The sequence below is a fragment of the Triticum aestivum genome, chromosome 4A (genome assembly GCF_018294505.1).
Source record: "Triticum aestivum cultivar Chinese Spring chromosome 4A, IWGSC CS RefSeq v2.1, whole genome shotgun sequence".
NCBI classification, from domain to species: domain Eukaryota; kingdom Viridiplantae; phylum Streptophyta; class Magnoliopsida; order Poales; family Poaceae; genus Triticum; species Triticum aestivum.
The window spans coordinates 589,153,714-589,162,971 of NC_057803.1; the positions used below are offsets into that span (position 1 = coordinate 589,153,714).

Below are 9,258 nucleotides of genomic sequence, written 5' to 3' on the forward strand. Positions count from 1 at the left end.
TGAATCACTTCATAAGTTTCTTCTTTCAACACTTTATCACACTTTTCAGATTCACGAATTTCAAGCAAAACCTCATAAAGATAATCTAGTGCACAAAACTTACTAGCAATTGGTTCATCATAATTGGATCTTTTAAAAAGATTAGCAAGAGGATGAGGATCCATAAACTTTTAGCAAGCGAAGATGCAAGCAAAAAGAAGGCACATGGTAACACAAGATCGAACAGAAGAAGGGCGAAGAAAAGGCAAAGGTTTTCGGAAATAGTTTTAGAAGTGAGGGAGAGGAAAACGAGAGGCGGATGGAAAATAATGTAATGCGAGGGAGAAGAGTTTGTGATGGGTACTTGGTACGTCTTGACTTGAGCGTAGATCTCTCCGGCAACGGCGCCAAAAATCCTTCTTGCTACATCTTGAGCATGTGTTGGTTTTCCCTTGAAGAGGAAAGGGTGATGCAGCAAAGTAGCGTAAGTATTTCCCTCCATTTTTGAGAACCAGGTATCAATCCAGTAGGAGACTACACGCAAGTCACCTAGTACCTGCACAAACAATTAAAATCCTTGCAACCGACAAGATAAAGGGGTTGTCAATCCCTTCATGGCCACTTGCAAAAGTGAGATCTGATAAAGATAATAAGATAATATTTTTTGTATTTTTGTTGTATAGATCGGAAAGTAAAGATTGCAAAATAAAATAGATAGTAATAGCTAGTTGAAGGGAGACTAATATGATGTAAAGTAGACCCGGGGCCATAGGTTTCACTAGTGGCTTCTCTCATGATAACATAAATTACGGTGGGTGAACAAATTATTGTCGAGCAATTGATAGAAAAGCGCATAGTTATGAGAATATCTAGGCATGATCATAAACATAGGCATCACGTCTGTGTCAAGTAGACCGAAAACGATTTTGCATCTACTACTATTACTCCACACATCAACCGCTATCCAGCATGCATCTAGAGTATTAAGTTCATAAGAACAGAGTAACGCATTAGGCAAGATGACATGATGTAGAGAGATAAACTCAAGCAATATGATAAAAACCCCATATTTTTATCCTCGATGGCAACAATACAATACGTGCCTTGCTAGCCCTACTGTCACTGGGAAAGGACACCGCAAGATTGAACCCAAAGCTAAGCACTTCTCCCATTGCAAGAAAGATCAATCTAGTAGGCCAAACTAAACCGATAATTCGAAGAGACTTGCAAAGATATCAAATCATGCATATGAGAATTCAGAGAAGAATCAAATATTGTTCATAGATAATCTTGATCATAAACCCACAATTCATTATGATCTCGGCTAACACACCGCAAAAGAATATTACATCCAATAGATCTCCAAGAAAATGAAGGAGAACTTTGTATTGAGATCCAAAGAGAGAGAAGAAGCCATCTAGCTAATAACTATGGACCCGAAGGTCCGAGGTAAACTACTCACACATCATCGGAGAGGCTATGATGTTGATGTAGAAGCCCTCCATGATCAAATCCCCCTCCGGCAGATCGCTGGAAAAGGCCCCAGATGGGATCTCACGGGTACAAAAGGTTGCGGCGGTGGAAAAGTGGTTTCGTGGCTCCCCTAGATGTTTTCAGGGTATAAGCGTATATATAGGTGAAAGAAGTAGGTCAGTGGAGCTATGAGGGGCCCACGAGGGTGGGGGGCGCGCCCTCCTATCTCGTGGCCGCCTCGTTGCTTCCTTGACGTCCACTCCAAGTCTCGTGGATTGCGTTTTTTCCAAAAAATATCCTTGCGAAGGTTTCGTTCCATTTGATATTCCTTTTCTGCGAAACACTGAAATAGGCAAAAAAAACAGCAACTAGCACTAGGCCTCCGGTTAATAGGTTAGTCCCAAAAATAATATGAAAGAGCATATTAAAGCCCATTAAACATCCAAAACAGATAATATAATAGCATGGAACAATAAAAAAATATAGATATGTTGGAGACGTATCAATGTACTAAGCCCATGTATTTCTTCAATAGGAGGTAAATTTTTAACATCCTCAGCTTTAATACCTTTTTCATCATAGATTTCTTTGCCTCTTGCATATCTTCAGGACCGAGATATAATATACCCCTCTTCTTTGGACTGGGTTTAGGCGGTGGTTCAGGGATAGTCCAATCATCATAATTTTTCAATGTATTATTCAATAATTCTTCAGCTTGTCCAACAGTTCTTTCCCTGAAAACACAACCAGCACAACTATCTAGGAAGTCCCTAGAATCATCGGTTAGTCCATTATAAAAGATATCAAGTATTTCATTTTTCTTAAGAGGATGATCAGGCAAAGCATTAAGTAATTGGCAAAGCCTCCCCCAAGCTTGTGGGAATCTCTCTTCTTTAGTTTGCACAAAGTTAAATATTTCCTGTAAGGAAGCTTGTTTCTTATGAGCAGGAAAATATTTTTCAGAGAAGTAATAAATCATATCCCGGGGACTATGCACACAACCAGGAGCAAGAGTATTGTACCAAGCTTTAGCATCACCCTTTAATGAGAAAGGAAATAACTTGAGAATAAAGTAGTAGCGAGTTTTCTCATCATGAGTAAAAAGGGTGGCTATATCATTCAACTTAGTAAGATGTGCCACAACAGTTTCAGTTTCATAACCATGGAAAGGATCAGATTCAACCAAAGTAATTAACTCTGGGTCGACAAAGAATCCATAATCCTTATCATCAATAAAGATAGGTGAAGTAGCAAACTTAGGATCACATTTCATTCTAGCATTCAGAGATTTTTCTTTATACTTTTGTAGTAATTTCTCTAGATCATCTCTATCATTCCAGGCAAGAATATCTCTAGTTGTTTCTTCACTCATAACATAAACTTCTGGTACCTTAGGCAATTCATATCTAGGAAGGCTAGTTTTAGCAGGTGTTTCAGGAGTTTCAATTTCAAGCTCATCATCAGATTCAACAACATCATGTCGTATTACTCTAGCAATTTGTTCATCAGGAAATTCACCAAGTGGCACATCATCATTATCAAGAAAAGTACTAGCATCATCATAAGCATCATTCATAGTAGAAGTAGCATCATCAATAACTTGTGGCATATCAAAATTAATAGCATGTGGTGGTGTTGCATGTTTACTCAAAACAGAAGGTGAATCTAAAGCAGAATTGGATGGCAGTTCCTTACGTCCCCTCGTCTTTGAGGGAAATATCTTAGTCTTTGGATCCTTCAGTTTCTTCATAGTGATAATATGATAATAATCCCAAGTGACTCAACAAATATAGCTATGCTCCCCGACAACGGCGCCAGAAAAAGGTCTTGATAACCCACAAGTATAAGGGATCACAATAGTTTTTGAGGGTAAATTATTTAACCCAAATTTATAGATTCGACACAAGGGGGCCAAATAATATTTGAAGGTATTAGCAACTGAGTTATCAATTCACCACACCTGTATATTAATTATCTGCAGCAAGGTTATCAGTAGCAAAGTAGTTTGATAGTTTTGATAGTAGTGACAGCAACAATAGTAACAGTAACAATGATAGCATTAATTTTGTAGCAAGTGTAACAGTGATGATAGCAGTAGTAACTTAGTAAGAACAATATAAGATAAATTCGTAGGCATTGGATCGATATCTTGTTGGATGATATTCATCATGTGACAATTATAACCTAGGGCGATACGGCACTAGCTCCAGTTCATCGATATAATGTAGGCATGTATTCCGTAAAAAGCCATATGTGCTTTATTAAAAGAACTTGTATGGCACCTTTTGTCCTACCCTCCCGTCGCAGCGGGGTCCATATTGGAAACTAAGGGATATTAAGGCCTCCTTTTAATAGAGAACCGGAACAAAGCATTAACACATAGTGAATACATGAACTCCTCAAACTACGATCATCACCGAGAGTGGGCCCGGTTGTTGTCACTCCGGGGTTGTCGGATCATAACATGTAGTAGGTGACTATAACTTGCAAGATCAGATCTAACACATGGATATAATGATGAATTCATAAACGGTTCAGATCTAAGTTCATGGCACACGGGCCCAAAGTGACAAGCATTAAGCATAGCAAAGTCATAGCAACATCAATCTAAGACCAAAGTGGATACTAGGGATCAAGCCCTAACAAAACTAACTCAATTACATGATGAATCTCATCCAACTCCTCACCGACCAGCGAGCCTACGAAGGAATTACTCACTCCCAGTGGGGAGCATCATGGAATTGGCGATGGAGAAGGGTTGGTGATGACGAAGAATGAAGATCCCTCTCTCCGGAGCCCCAAACAGACTCCAGATCTGCCCTCCCGAGGAAGAAAAGGGCTTGGCAGCAGCTCCGTCTCGTTGATCACGATAATGCTTTCTCCCCGATTTTTTCTCCGAACATAGGAATTTATAGTGTCAGGGTTGAGGTCTGCGGGGCCACCAGGTGGGTACAACCCACTTGGGCGCGCCAGGAGAGGTGGGCGCGTCCTGGTGGGTTGTGCCCACCCAGGGCCCCCTCTCTGGTGGGTCTTGGCTCAAGAAATTCTCATTATTGCTATAAAAAATCCTCGCAAAGTTTTGTTCCATTCCGAGAACTTTTATTTCCGCACAAAAACAACACCATGGTAGTTCTGCAGAAAACAGCGCCAGTCCGGGGTTAGTTTCATTCAAATCATGCAAATTAGAGTCCAAAACAAGAGGAAAAGCGTGAGAAAAAGTAGATACGTTGGAGACGCATCACTCCCCCAAGCTTAAACCTTTGCTTGTCCTCAAGCAATTCAGTTGATAACCTGAAAGTGAAAAAGAAAAACTTTTACGAACTCTTTTGCTCTTGTTTGCATAAATAAGCTTAAACAACACCCACGTTTTCAGCAAACATTATAACTAACCATGCCGACAATAACTCTTAAAGATTATATTAACTCATATCAATGACATAAGCAGCTGGCGAGCAATAATAAGATATCTCAAACGGCAACACGTTGTCAAAACAACCATGATATAACATGACAATAGTGGTATCTCGCTAGCCGTTTCTAAGACCGCAAAACATAAATGCAGAGCACCTCCAAAGTTCAAGCAACGACTAAACATTGTAATTCATGGTAGAAAAGATCCAGTCATGATGCACCTGACATTAGCTACACACAATGCATAAGTCATGACAGATGTGCTCTACTCAGTTTCTGGCACTTGTTTTTAGAAGGTGGTGACACAACATAAAAGTTAAATAGATAGTCCCTTCGTAGAGGGAAGCAGTGGTTTGTAGAGGCGCCAGAGCTCAATTTTTAGAACAGAGGTAAATGATTATTTTGGGACATGCACCCTTCTTATTCACTTCATGACCATCAGTTATCAACATCTTCCATGCTAAGCACGATAGTGGCGGTTCCCAAGCGATAAAAGTAAAGGAGAAGAGCAATTCCCTTGACCGTGTCCTCCTCTGTTGCTTCGGCCACGGCCTCCCCTGCCACGAGACTGCCCGTGCCCTCTGTAGATGGCGTTGGCAGAGGAGCGGAACCCTGCTGGACCGTCCCCCAGCATCTCCATCTGCTGATCAAACGCAACAATCTGCGTGAAGAGGTCGTCGACGGTGATGGAGTTCTTGATGGCACCGACCTCTGTCATGATGGGGTCATAGTCCCGATCAAGGCCAACAAGGATGTAGTCCACCATCTCCGGATCGGTTACCGGACGCCCAGCCGCAGCTAGCTCGTCCCTGAGGTTTTTCATCTTGGCGATGAAGGCGTTGCTTGACATGTTACCTTTCTTGGTGTTGGAGATGGCCATCCGCAGATTGGTTATGCGGGATTGTGACTGCGCAACGAATAGAGTGGTAAGAGCAGTCCATAGATCAAAGGTACTGTCCTTACCGATGACCTGCGCAAGAACTTCCTGAGTGAGAGAATTCAGCAGGTAGCTCAGAACCTGCTGATCCTTTGACAACCACGGGCCGTACAGAGGATTGGGCTCTATGGCCGTGGTTTTATCCGCCTTGGTGACTTCTGTTGTCTTCGGTGGTGCGGCGTCGTTGCCATCGAGGAGACCGGTCACTTGCGTGCCTCGCAGTGCCGACATGACCTGCGCCTTCCATAGGAGGTAGTTCCACCTTGCGAGCTTCTCTGTTGGTGGAGCACCTAGGTTGAGGCCGACGGCGCTCGAGCTCGTAGCCATGGCGATGGAAGGGTGTTAGGGTTTTGGTTTCGCTAGATGATAGGAAGAGACTTGGCTCTGTATACCATGTAAGATTGATTTGGTGGAAGCGTTCCTACTCCTCCATAGAGGAGCCGCGGGTATATATTGATCGAGGGCCGGAATAACCCCTGCCGTGGTTTACAAGATACCTACCGGTCGCTAGGATACGGCAGGATAAGAGATAGGAAGTTACAAGGGAGAGGAAGAGATAAGTAGTTAAGATTACAATCAAATATCTCTAAGTCTAACAAGTACAACTACGGTGCGGCAGGGCAGAGCCTCGGCTTCGACAGGCTCAACGACCCAGACGCGGTGGCGCGGAGCTTCGTCTTGGCATTCCAAGCGGCGCTCTGGTACTGGATGAACTGCGTGCACGACGCCATCATAGGGGTTCGGCTCCACCATAAGGGCCATCAACAGCGTGCTCGAGTGCAACGGCAAGAACCCCAGCACCGTCAACGACCGCGTCGCCTACTACAAGCAGTTCTGCCAGCAGTTCTGCGTCCACCCGGAGTCTGACGGCTGCGTGATGAACTAGTTTCTTGTGACGTCAAGAACTCTACTTTAAGGTGTGTCATATGTAGGTATTATCTCTTAATCATGTTGCTTGTATGCAACCAAAAACCGGGCACTTGCATCTGCCAAGCCAATGCACGCAACCAAACAACGGGCAAAAAAAAGCCCCCTAATGCAAGAAGCCTATATGCAGGTGATACGTCTCCGTCGCATCTACTTTTCCAAACACTTTTTCCCTTGCTTTGGACTCTAACTTGCATGATTTGAATGGAACTAACCCGGACTGACGCTGTTTTCAGCAGAATTGCCATGGTGTTATTTATGTGAAGAAAGAAAAGTTCTCGGAATGACCTGAAACTCCACGGAGATTATTTTTGGAAATAATAAAAAATATTGGCGAAAGAATCAGGGCCAGGGGGCCCACACCCTGTCCACGAGGGTGGGGGCGCGCCTGCCCCCCTGGGCTCGCCCCCTGCCTCGTGGGCCCCCTGGAGCTCCACCGACCTCAACTCCAACTCCATATATTCGTGTTCGGGGAGAAAAAAATCAGAGAGAAAGATTCATCGTGTTTTACGATATGGAGCCGCCGCCAAGCCCTAAACTCTCTTGGGAGGGCTGATCTGGAGTCTGTTTGGGGCTCCGGAGAGGGGAATCCGTCGCCATCGTCATCATCAACCATCCTTCATCACCAATTTCATGATGCTCACCGCCGTGCGTGAGTAATTCCATCGTAGGCTTGCTGGACGGTGATGGGTTGGATGAGATTTATCATGTAATCGAGTTAGTTTTGTTAGGGTTTGATCCCTAGTATCCACTATGTTCTGAGATTGATGTTGCTATGACTTTGCTATGCTTAATGCTTGTCACTAGGGCCCGAGTGCCATGATTTCATATCTGAACCTATTATGTTTTCATGAATATATGTGAGTTCTTGATCCTATCTTGCAAGTCTATAGTCACCTACTATGTGTTACGATCCGGCAACCCCAAAGTGACAATAATCGGGACCACTCCCGTTGATGACCGTAGTTTGAGGAGTTCATGTATTCACTATGTGTTAATGCTTTGGTCCGGTACTCTATTAAAAGGATGCCTTAATATCCCTTAGTTTCCATTAGGACCCCGCTGCCACGGGAGGGTAGGACAAAAGATGTCATGCAAGTTCTTTTCCACAAGCACGTATGACTATATTTGGAATACATGCCTACATTACATTGATGAATTGGAGCTAGTTCTGTGTCACCATATGTTATGACTGTTACATGATGAACCGCATCCAGCATAATTCTCCATCACTGATCCAATTCCTACGAGATTTTCACATATTGTTCTTTGCTTATTTACTTTCCCGTTGCTACTGTTACAATTACTTCAAAACCCAAAAATATTACTTTTGCTACCGTTACCGTTACTTCCATATTATTTTGCTACTAAGTACTTTGCTGCAGATATTAAGTTGTCCAGGTGTGGTTGAATTGACAACTCAACTGCTAATACTTGAGAATATTCTTTGGCTCTCCTTGTGTCAAATCAATAAATTTGGGTTGAATACTCTACCCTCGAAAACTGTTGCGATCCCCTATACTTGTGGGTTATCAAGACTATTTTCTGGCGCCGTTGCCGAGGAGCATAGCTCTATTCTTTGAGTCACTTGGGATTTATATCTGCTGGTCACTATGAGGAACTTGAAAGACGAGAAGACAAAAATTTATCCCTCAACTACGAGGGAAGGTAAGGAACTGCCATCTAGATCTACACTTGATTCACCTTCTGTTTTGAGTAAGCTTGCGACACCTAAACCTGCTTCTGCTATTAATTCTGATATGTCGCATGTTATTGATGATGCCACTTCTGCTATGCATGATACTTATGATGAAACTACTTCTATGCTTGATACTACTGTGCCACTTGGTGAATTTCTTGATGAACAACTTGCTAGGGCTAGAGAGAATGAAATTATTGAAACTGATAATATTGATGAAAGTGATGATGAAGGCTCTCCCAATAAATATGAATTGCCTGTTGTGCTTGAGGGCTATGTTATGGATGAAGAAACCACTAGAGACTTTCTTGCTTGCAATGATAGAAGTGATCTTAAGAAATTATTAGCTAAGCTTAAACAAAAAACTCTAAATGCTAGAATGAAATATGATCCTGCTTATGCTACTTCACCTATCTTTGTTACTGATAAGGATTATGAATTCTCGATTGATTCTGATATAATTACTTTGGTTGAATCTGATCCTTTCTATGGATATGAATCTGAAACTATTGTGGCACATCTTACAAAATTAAATGATATAGCCACCCTGTTCAATAATGATGAGAGAACCCGTTACTTTTATATCCTTAAAATATTTCCGTTCTCATTAAAGGGTGATGCTAAGATATGGTTTAATTCTCTTGATCCTGGTTGTGTGCGTAGTCCCCAGGATATGATTTATTACTTCTCTGCTAAATATTTCCCTCCTCATAAGAAACAAGCTTCTTTAAGGGAAATATATAATTTTGTGCAAATTGAAGAAGAGAGTCTCCCACAAGCTAGGGGGAGGCTTATCCAATTACTTAATGCTTTGCCTGATCATCCTCTCAAG

At 42.4% G+C, this 9,258-nt stretch overlaps 1 pseudogene; it reads left to right on the forward strand.

The window, feature by feature from the left end:
* Positions 1 to 6,125: 6,125 nt before the first annotated feature.
* On the forward strand, positions 6,126 to 6,686 carry LOC123083955 (chitinase 6-like; annotated as a pseudogene).
* Positions 6,687 to 9,258: the final 2,572 nt, after the last annotated feature.